Source organism: Oryx dammah, unplaced genomic scaffold (assembly GCF_014754425.2).
Source record: "Oryx dammah isolate SB20612 unplaced genomic scaffold, SCBI_Odam_1.1 HiC_scaffold_13, whole genome shotgun sequence".
NCBI classification, from domain to species: Eukaryota; Metazoa; Chordata; class Mammalia; order Artiodactyla; family Bovidae; genus Oryx; species Oryx dammah.
In genome coordinates this window covers 6,375,693-6,387,973 of record NW_024070197.1, presented here as the reverse complement: position 1 = coordinate 6,387,973, position 12,281 = coordinate 6,375,693, and the positions used below count along the sequence as shown (strand labels likewise).

Here is a 12,281-nt window from a genome sequence, read left to right as displayed (position 1 = left end):
TTCGAATCAGCTATGTTCGAATCTGATCTTCAACTTCCTGCTCTGTTCTTTGACCTTTGAAATGTACATCACCCTCCAGTGGTGCTTTAGTGCCCACACAGACAAAGGCAAGGCTTTTTGGTTGGTTTTTTTTTTTTTTTTGGCTGTACTGGGTGTGTATTTCCTGTATGGCCATTTCTCTATTTGAGGCAAGTGAGGGCTACTCTCTGCTTACAGGGTGCATGGCTTTTCGTTGCGGTGGCTTCTTTTGTTGTGGAGCACCAGCTCTAGGCACACGTGCTTCACTAGTTTTGCTACACAGGCTCAGTATCTGTCCTTCAGCTTAATTGCTCCCTGGCATGTGAGATCTTCCCAGAACAAGAATCGAACCCATGTCTCCCACATTGGCAAGCTATCTTTTTACCATGTGGCCACCAGCGTGTCAGGGAAATTAAATAAATAGTCCTGTTTAGGCTTCAAGACAAAGCAGTGCATTCCTCTGTGCTTGCCTCCAACCTGCCTGGACACACCCTGACTGGGAGTACCCTGACTGCCTGCTGTGAGTGCAAGGCTTGCAGCACCATAGATAAGTTAGCACACAAATCTTGAGATTGATCACCCTTGAGATTGTTCAAAGAGGCTCTGACCAACCCAGCCCCAGGCTGAGGAACATCCAAGTTTCATAAGACAAAACAAACAGCATGAAGATGAAACCAGAGCTGCTGTTTGCTCACAGATGGATGATATCAGTTTGTTTCCTGGGATGATGAGCAGGAACCCTGAACTGCAGTGTTAAAGCCACACCCATGGAGTGGACAGGCTACAGGGGACCTTTACCCAATTCAGACTCCAGATGTGCTGTGTCCTGGGATTTCCCAGGGCTGTTCCAGTCGAGATGTTGGTCAGAAGCCAAATTGGTATCCTCTGCTGTTTCTATTTCCTTCTCTTTTCAGTTCACTTCAGTCACTCAGTCATGTTCGACTCTTTGCCACCCCATGAACTGCAGCATGCCAGGCCTCCCTGTCAATCACCAACTCCCGGAGTTCACTCAAACTCATGTCCATCAAGTCGGTGATGCCATCCAGCCATCTCATCCTCTGTCATCCCCTTCTCCTTCTGCCCCCAATCCCTCCCAGCTACAGAGTCTTTTCCAATGAGTCAACTCTCGCATGTGGTGGCCAAAGTATTGGAGTTTCAGCTTTAGCATCAGTCCTTCCAAAGAACACCCAGGACTGATGTTCTTTAGACATCACTTCAGTCATGTTCAATTCTTTGCCACCCCATGAACTGTAGCATGCCAGTTAGATCCCCTTGCAGTCCAAGGGACTCTCAAGAGTCTTCTCCAACACCACAGTTCAAAAAGCATCAATTCTTCAGCGCTCAGCTTTCTTCACAGTCCAACTCTCATATCCATACATGACCACTGGAAAAACCATAGCCTTGAATAGACGCACCTTTGTTGGCAAAGCAATGTCTCTGCTTTTGAATATGCTGTCTAGGTTGGTCATAACTTTCCTTCCAAGGAGTAAGCTTCTTTTAATTTCATGGCTGCAATCACCATTTGCAGTGATTTTGGAGCCCCACAAAATAAAGTCTGACACTATTTCCACTGTTTCCCCATTTATTTCCCATGAAGTGATGGGACCAGATGCCATGATCTTCGTTTTCTGAATGTTGAGCTTTACGCCAACTTTTTCACTCTCCTCTTTCACTTTCATCAAGAGGCTTTTTGGTTCCTCTTCACTTTCTGCCATAAGGGTGGTGTCATCTGCATATCTGAGGTTATTTATACTTCTCCGGGCAATCTTGATTCCAGCTTGCGCTTCTTCCAGCCCAGCGTTTCTCATGATGTACTCTGCGTATCAGTTGAATAAGCAGGGTGACAATATACAGCCTTGAGGTACTCCTCGGAGAAGGCAATGGCACCCTACTCCAGTACTTTTTCCTGGAAATTCCCTTGGATGGCGGAGCCTGGTCGGCTGAAGTCCATGGGGTCACAAAGAGTCTGACCCAAAAACTGAGCGACTTCACTTTCACTTTTTACTTTCATGCAGTGGAGAAGGAAATTGTAACACACTCCAGTGTTCTTGCCTAGAGAATCCCAGGGACGGGGGGGTGGGGGGGGGTTGCGGGGGGAGCCTGGTAGGCTGCCATCTATGGGCTTGCACAGAGTTGGACACGACTGAAGTGACTTAGCAGAGGTACTCCTTTTCCTATTTGGAACCAATCTGTTGTTACATGTCCAGTTCTAACTGTTGTTTCCTGACCTGCATTTCTCAAGAGGCAAGTCAGGTAGTCTGGTATTTCCATCTCTTTCAGAATTTTCCACAGTTTATTGTGATCCACACAGTCAAAGGCTTTGGCATAGTCAATAAAGCAGAAATAGATGTTTTCCTGAAACTCTATTGCTTTTTCCATGATCCAGAGGATGTTGGCAGTTCGATCTCTGGTTCCTCTGCCTTTTCTAAAACCATCCTGAACATCTGGGAGTTCACGGTTCATGTATTGCTGAAGCCTGGCTTGGAGAATTTTGAGCATTACTTTACTAGTGTGTGAAGTGAATGCAATTATGTGGTAGTTTGAGGACTCTGGCATTTCCTTTCTTTGGGACTGGAACGAAAACTGACCTTTTCGAGTCCTGTGGCCACTGCTGAGTTTTCCAAATTTGCTGGCATATTGAATGCAGCACTTTCACAGCATCATCTTTCAGAATTTGAAAGAGCTCAACTGGAATTCCATCACCTCCACCAGCTTTGTTCATAGTCATGCTTTCTAAGGCCCACTTGACTTCACATTCCAGGATGTCTGGCACTAGGTGAGTGATCACACCATCATGATTATCTTGGTTGTGAAGATCTTTTTTGTACAGTTCTTCTGTGTATTCTTGCCATCTCTTCTTAATATCTTCTGCTTCTGTTAGGTCCATACCATTTCTCTCCTTTATTGAGCCCATCTTTGCATGAAATGTTCCCTTGGTATCTCTATGTTTCTTGAAGAGATCTCTAGTCTTTCCCATTCTGTTGTTTTCCTCTATTTCTTTGAATTGATTGCTGAGGAAAGCTTTCTTATCTCTCCTTGCTATACTTTGGAACTCTCCATTCAGATGTTTATATCTTTTTAAAATTCTCGTTTGGTTTAAAGCTTCTCTTCTTTTCACAGTTATTTGTAAGACCTCCCCAGACAGCCATTTTGGTTTTTTGCATTTCTTTTCCATGGGGATGGTCTTGATCCCTGTCTCCTGTAAAATATCTCGAACCTCCTTCCATAGTTCATCAGGCACTCTATTTATCAGATCTAGTCCCTTAAATCTATTTCTCACGTCCACTGTATAGTCATAAGGGATTTGATTTAGGTCATACCTGAATGGTCTAGTGGTTTTCCCTACTTTCTTCAATTTAAGTCGGAATTTGGCAATAAGGAGTTCATGATCTGAGCCACAGTCCGCTCCCAGTCTTGTTTTTGCTGACTGTATAGAGCTTCTCCATCTTTGGCTGCAAAGAATATAATCAATCTGATTTCGGTGTTGACCATCTGGTGATGTTCATGTGTAGAGTCTTCTCTTGTGTTGTTGGAAGAGGGTGTTGCTATGACCAGTGCATTGTCTTGGGAAAACTCTATTAGCCTTTGTCCTGCTTCATTCCATATTCCAAAGCCAAATTTGCCTGTTACCCTGGGTGTTTCTGGACTTCCTACCCTTGCATTCCAGTCCCCTATAATGAAAAGGACATCTTCTTTGGGTGTTAGTTCTAAAAGGTCTTGTAGGTCTTCATAGAACCGTTCACCTTCTTCAGCATTACTGGTTGGGGCATAGACTAGGATTACTGTGATATTGAATGGTCTGCCTTGGAAAGGAACGAGATCATTCTGTCATTTTTGAGATTGTATCCAAGTACTGTATTTCGGATTCTTTTGTTGACCATGATGGCTACTCCATTTCTTCTAAGGGATTCCTGCCCACAGTAGTAGATATAATGGTCATCTGAGTTAAATTCACCCATTCTGGTCCATTTTAATTCACTGATTCCTAGAATGTCGGCGTTCACCCTTGCCATCTCTGGTTTGACCACTTCCAGTTTGCCTTGATTCATAGACCTAACATTCCAGGTTCCTGTGCAGTATTACTCTTTACAGGATCTTTACTGCTTCTATCACCAGTCACCTCCACAACTGGGTAATGTTTTTGCTTTGGCTCCATCCCTTCATTCTTTCTGGAGTTATTTCTCCACTGATCTCCAGTAGCATATTGGGCACCTACCAACCTGGGGAGTTCCCCTTTCAGTAGCCTATCATTTTGCCTTTTCATACTGTTCATGGGGTTCTCAAGGCAAGAATACTGAAGTGGTTTGCCATTCCTTTCTCCAGGGGACCACATTCTGTCAGACCTCTCCTCCATGACCCACCCGTCTTGGGTGGCCCCACACGGCATGGCTGTTTCACTGAGTTAGACAAGGCTTACATCAGTCCTTCCAATGAACACCCACAGCTGATCTCCTTTAGGATGGACTGGTTAGATTAGTTAGTATATTGAAGGTCAGCTAGATAATTCTCTAATAAATATTGGAATATTATTTGTATAGAATGAGTGGCCTATTAACAAGTCCTTGGAACCTGAGACAAAAGTGAAAACTTTTGGCAAGGCATGAATTGGCACTGTGAGCAGCATTTGTGAGAAAAAGCACCACTCTTTAAGAAGCAAGAGATTAAGGTTTATGATGTTTTTATTTCCAGATGGGAAAATTCACCTTATTACTTATTAGCTAATACATGGGACATCTTCTCTGGATTGTGTGAGAAGTGGAACCGTAAATTAAACAGGGCTGAACCCTTAGAAGTTACTGAATGTTGGTGACTCTTGCCCCTTGAGAAAGGGTAAGAATTTGCCCTGCCGGGTGAGAGGCTGGATCCTCCTCTCTCCTACCATGAGGTACATAAAGCGAACTTAAAAGTGTCTTAGAGAAGTTACTGGAAAAATAATTATGAGATTAGTGAGGATGTTTATCCATATTACAGTGTCAAAATTGTGTTTTGGCTGATCAAATCCTCACTTTTTAAGTCGGCTCTCTATTGAGCCGGCCCACAGCCCCAGTAGTGTCCCCCACTGCCCTTTCTCTCTCCATTCTTTGTCCTGTTGTGGCCTTTAACCCCTCCCAACCCCTCGGTCTCCCTCTCCATCCGCTGGTCCCCTTCTAACTTCCCCTGTCTCTCAGGAGAGGATGAGGCCAGCTTCCCCCACTCCTGCCGCCCACTCTAGGAAGTTTCTTTTCCTCTTCAGTTTCTTCTGAACAATCCAATATCCCCATCTTCCCAGAGGGACAATCCTAGATTTTTATCACCCCGTCTGCTGTTATTTTCACTGTCAATTTGTGCACTATTTGATCTGTATTTTAGCTATAAAACTATGACTATGAAAAGGAAAGGTAAGTTTTTTGACATAGGATAACTGTGCCTTTCTCTAGACTCTGGAGAAAACTGGTTAAAATGATTTTTTTTTTCTCTTTGAAAGTGCATAACCGGGTTCTTTTTGCATATGGAGTTAAAAGCAACTAACCCGTTGAGGCAGCTAGCCTAGAAAAAAGCTTGAAGTTAACCTTTACCAGGGCATCCCAGATGACTCTAATTGTACAGAACCTGCCTGCAAGTGTGGCAAAGGTGGGTTTGATCCCTGGGTTAGAAAGATGCCCTGGAGGTGGGAATAGCAACCCCCCAAGTGTTCTTGCCTGGAGAGTCCCATGGAAAGAGCAGCCTGGCAGGATACAGTCCATGGGATCGCAGATAGTTGGGCATGACTGAAGCAGCTTAGCACAGCAGGCAACCTTTACCAAATCCTTGACATACATAACCCACTTTGCCTGAGGCCTCAATCTTGGGCAAATTAGAATTTCAAACCAAAGGGAAAGAAAAATGTGAAAGAGACACTTTAAATCTCAAGAAGAAAACTATGGTGTCTGTCTGTCCATCTGTGTGTCTGGATTTATGCATGTCACACTGTGTGTCTTTGTTTTTGGATAATATTGCTGAGGTTACTTTGTAAGTGAGATCTAATTCAGTTGGCTTTAAAAAAAGAAAAACTAAGCACTTACAAATCAAACAGTTACGAGAAATTAACCTAAATGAATTTCAGATGCACATGAACTGGGAAATATTCACTGTTAAATATCTAGTAAAAAAAAAAAAAACACGTTTGTTTGCTCATCTAAGTAAGACATGAGTTGAGTCATCAAACTGTGTAATGCTTTTATTGTATTACACTGATTACTGAGTGTTCAATCTCTGCTCTGGAAAGATCCCTGGAGAAGTAAACAGCAACCCACTTCAGTGTCCTTGCCTGGAGAATCCCATGGAGGAGCTGGCAGGCTACAGTCGATGGGTTTGCAAAGAGCTGTACATGCCTGAAGCGACTTAGCACACACATAGGCACTGATTACTGGTAATTTCCCATCATAGAGAAACTAAAGAGTTTTTGGATTATTAATGTTTGCTGCTACCCTGAGATGTTCTCCATAAGAAAGCAAGTGTTTTTAGAAGTTATCACTGGTATTTATGGTCACCATTCTACAAAACGCTAATATAAAGGACAGTTCATGGTTGTTTAAGAAAAGTAAGATCTGTGTTTTTAGTAACAAAAGGTATGAGCAATGACATTGATTTGGGATGCTCATAGCAGTGAATGGGAGCGAGTAGAAGCTGGAAGATTGTTCTTAATTTCCCAGATGGAGACTCCTAACCCCTGGACCACAGGAGCCAACATTTAGGGCTAAGGTCCCTAGTCTGGCCTGCCTAGTCAGGAACAAATTCAGATTATGAGGCAGATGATAAAGAGCAAAGGACAAAGTTTATTGAAAGGAAAAGTACATGTGGCAAGGCACATGGGCAACCTCAGAGAGAGAGAGACTCCTTTGGGAAGTGTAAATTCTTTACAAAGGGGCAGTTTTCCGGGTCTTCATCTTCCCTCAGGCCCATTGCCTTGTTTATTCGCCCTCGCTAATTTGTCTCAGGACCCTTCCTGGAGTGTGCATGCACACTTAGGCAAGTTGGATCTCAAAGTGAAGGCTTCTGGGAGGAGCAGGACTCATTATGGCCTGGAATTATCCTGTGAATTTTGACTCCAAGCAGCCTTTCTGGGCATGTGTAGCTTCTCGCTTAACAAGCAGGGTTTTTTCCTTTCTTTGTCCTTGCCATAATTATTCCCTGAAATTAGAGAATGACTGTGTATTTACCCTATTTTTGTTAGGTATGAATTCCTCAACTGGAGCCCATGTATTTCTTATCTCAGGGAATGCAAAGGGGAAGATGACACATTCAAGACATTTAACATGGAGCCCATCAGTCTCCTACCAGAAAATTACATTTTATTAGGGAGAAAGAAAGTAGGTCTGACTTACAGGTGGCTGTTTCTAAATGAAGAAAATGATTTAATTAGGGGAAAAAAAAGAGTTTTTATGCATAGTGGACCTCCAAGAAAAGAGGTCCCAAAAGGCAAAGTCTTTATATGGTCTGTAACAATCTGTCATTTGACTCCTGTCAGTGTTGTTGCTTGACTATGGGAAGCATGTGATGAGGTGTTTCAAAGGGATCTATTTCCTCTTTGTCTGCCTTCAGTGCTGGATTCCATCGGATACCTGCTGTTTGGTCCTATAGAACAGTGCTGACACCTCCAGAGATTATTTTGGACCCAGCCTTGTTCTCTTCCTATTTGCTGCACTTGGGAGACCTCACTGGAAGAAGGGGGAAGACTGGCACCTATTCGATTGCATTTGGTGTCTCAGATCCTACACAGAGCTTCCTTCAACCTGTCTTCCTGTTCAGAGCCCTCAGCTGTTCTTGTTGTTACTACTTTTTCCACATCCTTCAGGAGTGTGTGTAACAGGAATGTGGTTTGGATCTTCTGTGATTGCAACTCAGGAAACCTGTAAGGACAGTGGATATTGATTGAGGTCCTCTCTTAGGACCTGAATTGATATCTTGTTGGTGCCTTGGAAACAATTTCCAAGAGGGATGGCTGAGTAACACAATTACACAGGTCAGTTCTTGTGTCTATTCTGAAGTTTCCTTTTTACACTCCTGGAGTTCATTGTAACTTTTTGTCCTCTGTTCTGCCCAAGTGGGCCTTGATGGTTCAGAGCATGTATGACTCTGTAAGTCTCGGTTTCAGTCCTGCTTTTGCTCATTTACTTTCATATTCCATGGAGTTGTGTACAGGAACCCTGTGAATCCACTACCTTTATTTGTAAAACTGAGGTAATTAGTGCTCTTAGGTGGCATAGAATGTTGCCTGTTTTACAGAAAAGGTCAGAAGTTACTGTTTTTTTTTTCCTTTTTTTACTGTGCCATGTGGCAGATTGTGTTAGTTCCCCATTCCTGGATGGAATCTGTGCCCCCGCCAGTGTATGTGCGTAGTCCTAACAACTGGGCCACCAAGGAATTTGCCTCAAAGATGACTTTTGCTTAAAGAATCTATTTACTTCCTGTCTTGCTTATTGTGACATCTCTTTGTCTACTTTACAGCTTGTATGTTTGTATTTTACTTTTCATTTTTATGACAGTTGTCTCTGACTCTAGTTAATAGGTTTTCAAATAATATTGGTTTTCTTCATACCAATACATTACATTTTTAAAATGTTTTTTATTTTTGGTTGCACTGGGTCTTTGTTGCTTCAGGGGCTTTTTGCCACTTGTGGCAGGCAAGGGCTACTCTCTATTTGCAGTGCACAGACTTCTCATTCTAATGCCTTCTCTTGTTACAGTGTGTGGGCTCTATGCCTGTGCACAGTAGTTGTGACTCCCAAACTCTGGACCATGGAGTTGTGGCCTACAGGCTTAGTTGCTCCCAAGGTATGAGGGAACTTCCCGGATGAGGAATGGAACTCTTGTGCATTAATTACCAGGTGGATTTTTTACCTCTGAGCCAGAAGAGAGGCCCCAAAGCTTGTTCCTTGACATGTATCTTGGAACCAATGAACTTAGTAAGTTAAAGTTACTGTATAAATAGGGAATAATTGCTGTACTGAATGACTGTTCTTCACGTCGAGAATGTTTCATTTATTAATATTTTGTTATTTAAAGATGATGGTCTTTATGTATTACACAATGTAACTGACAGGAACAACTTGTCAATGTCATAAAATGCCTATACGTCTATCTACTGATAGATTTATAAGAGATATTTAGAAAAGTTTTCTATTTTTTTTTCCATTATTTTAGGGAATTTCCTGAACAGTTGTCACCTGCTATTTATGTTTTCCATTATTTGTTATAGTGCTTCTTTGGGATTATTTACCATTGCAGTGTATTGCCTGTTAATGAATGCTTGTTCAGTTGATCATTCTGTCTGACTCTTTGTGATCTCATGGACAGTAGCCTGCTAAGCTCCTTATCTATGGAATTGTTTTCAGGCAAAAATGGTTCGGTGCCTCCATTTCCTCCTCCAGGGGATCTCCCCCTCCTAGGGACTGAAGCTCCCTATCCTATGTCTCCTGCCTTGGCAGGCCAATTCTTTACTACCAAGTCACCTATGTAGCCCTGTCTGTTCTTTACCATTTACTCATGTATAAGTATGCATAAAGTGTGTACAGTATGCCTTATTTTCTCCTCAATTATGAGACAGCAGTGTGTTTACTACCAAGTAGAATGAGTTTAGAAGTCATGGTGCAAAAATACCCTTTTCTTTAAGAACTGACATGAGTTTGGAAAAAATTAATATGTTCTCACTATCTTTGAAGCTAGGGTGCCCTAAAATTAATTTGGATTACATGTGATTACTGTTTGATTTTTAAAGAGTTCTATTTGTTCAGTGTTTCAAACATTTTTAAGATCATCATTGGGAAGATACATAATTCTGTTTGGCATGGATATGCCTTTTGGTATAATACCATGTACTCAGCATGAAACAATTTATTTATGAATTGTAATTGATAGAATGCATATGGTTTTTATATTTTGTAGATGTGTCTCAAATACATATGATCAAGAAATTACAGGCAAAAGGAGACAGTGGTAAAGAAGAAATTTTTCAAAGAGTGGTGTTTGGAAAAGCCGAAAGCCATGAAATCAAAGATTGTTTCCTCAGAAAGATACAGAAAAATATGCATGATTTTGAGTCTCTGTGGACAGATGATGAAAGAAACGACAGAGAAAACTCTCTATCCCATAACAAAAATCTCACCTATAGAAGAGATCATGATGGTAGAAGTGATGCAGGAAATAAGCCTGTTGAAAGGCATGGATCAAGCTTTCAGGATCAGTTGCAGATACTTGAATCTGAAGGGACAGTTTCTGAATGTAGTCAGGTTGTGGTGAATATCAACAGTAGCACCTCAGGTTTACCACCTCAGAGAACTCATAATGTCCATAAAGGCAATTCTCATAAACAAAAGAGTGCTATTATACATCCCTCAGAACTGGTACCAGACCAGGAAGCACACAAGAAAAATACTTACAGTTGTAATGAGTGTAACATAACTTTTCTTCAGGACTCAGAACTCACTCAGAGAAGGCAATGGCACCCCACTCTAGTACTCTTGCCTAGAAAATCCCATGGACGGAGGAGCCTGGTAGGCTGTAGTCCATGGGGTCGCTGAGAGTTCGACATGACTCCGTGACTTCACTTTCAGTTTTTACTTTCATGCATTGGAGAAGGAAATGGCAACCCACTCCAGTGTTCTTGCTTGGAGAATCCCAGGGATGGCGGAGCCTAGTGGTCTGCCGTCTATGAGGTCACAGAGAGTCGGACATGACTGAAGCAACTTAGGAGCAGCAGCAGAACTGACTAGACATCAAAGAATCCTTACAGGAAGAAAAGCATATAAATGTAACTTATGTTGTAAGGGTTTTAATGATAAATCGACCCTTATAGTTCATGAGAGAAATCATACTGGAAGGAAACCATATAAATGTGATGTATGTGGCAAGGCCTTTAGTGTAAATGAAAGGCTTGTAGTTCATCAGAGAGTACATACTGGAGAGAAACCATATAAATGTGATGTGTGTGGAAAGGCCTTTAGTCGAAAAGCAAGGTGTACAGTTCATCAGACCCTTCATACTGGAGCGAAACATACACATGTGAAGTATGTGGCCGTGGCTATACTCGAAAGTCAGTACTTGTAATTCATTAGAGAAGGCATCCAGGAGAGAAACCATATAAATGTGACCTATGTGGCAAGGCCTTTAGTGTAAATGCAAAGCTTGTAGTTCGTTGGAGAATACATACTGGAGAGAAAGTATATAAATGTGATATGTGTGGAAAGGCCTTTAGTCGAAATTCAGGCCTTGTAGTTCATCGGAGAGTTCATACTGGAGAGAAACTGTGTAAATGTGATGTATGTGGGCAGGCCTTTCATCGAAATTCAATCCTTGTAATTCATCGGAGAATTCATACTGGAGAGAAACCTTACAAATATAACAATTGGGACAAACATTTTAGTGCACCGTCATGCTTAAATTGCCATCAGGCAGCTCATACAGGAAGGAAAATGTAGAAATGTAATTTATGTCGCAATAAATAATAATAATAATTTAAAAAATATAACTGATTCAGTTTGCTCTATGCCTGATACTAACACAACATTGTGAACCTACTCTACTACTTTCAAATTAAAAAAAAAAAAAAGTGCAAAGACAAGGCGGGGGTGAGGTGGATTTATACTGGGGAGTGAGTGTGTATGGGTGTAGGGTACTACTGGGTCCCAAGAGGATTCAGATCTTTTAGGGATCAGGATAAATGACAGTCGAGCAACTCAGCCACACATATACATGTATCCATTCTCCCCCAAACCCCTATCTCATCCAGGCTGCCACATAACATTGAGCAGAGCTCCCTGTGCTATACAGTCAGATGTTTTGTAAATGAGTTCATTGGTATCTTTTTTCAGATTCCAAATATAAGTGATGTCTAATCTTTGTCTTTCTCTGACTTCAGTTCAGTTCAGTCGCTCAGTTGTGTCCGACTCTTTGCAACCCCATGAATCACAACACGCCAGGCCTCCCTGTCCATCACCAGCTCCCGACGTCTACTCAAACTCATGACCATCGAGTCGGTGATGCCATCCAACTATCTCATCCTCTGTCATCCCCTGACTTGTTCACTTAGTATTGAAAGGTTGTTGTTGAGCCGTGAAAGACTCCGGGATTCTTGGCATCTGGAGGAGAGGAATTCAATCCGGGGCCAATGATGATGTTTGATCACTCAGAGCTTTTGTGTAATAAAGTTTATTAAAGTATAAAAGAGACAAAGTTTCTGACATAGACATCAGAAGGGGACAGAAAGAGTGCCCCCCTGCTAGTCTTTAGCAGAATGTTATATAGCT

The 12,281-nt window shown here is 42.0% G+C and overlaps 1 long non-coding RNA gene across 1 annotated transcript in view; it reads left to right on the top strand.

Moving 5' to 3' along the window:
* Positions 1–10,122, top strand: part of LOC120872093 — a 15,164-nt gene extending 5,042 nt beyond the window's left edge. Inside the window, exon 3 of the long non-coding RNA XR_005723173.1 lies at positions 9,922–10,122. This is a non-coding gene — a long non-coding RNA (uncharacterized LOC120872093). The remainder of the gene's footprint in view (positions 1–9,921) is intronic.
* Positions 10,123–12,281: the final 2,159 nt, after the last annotated feature.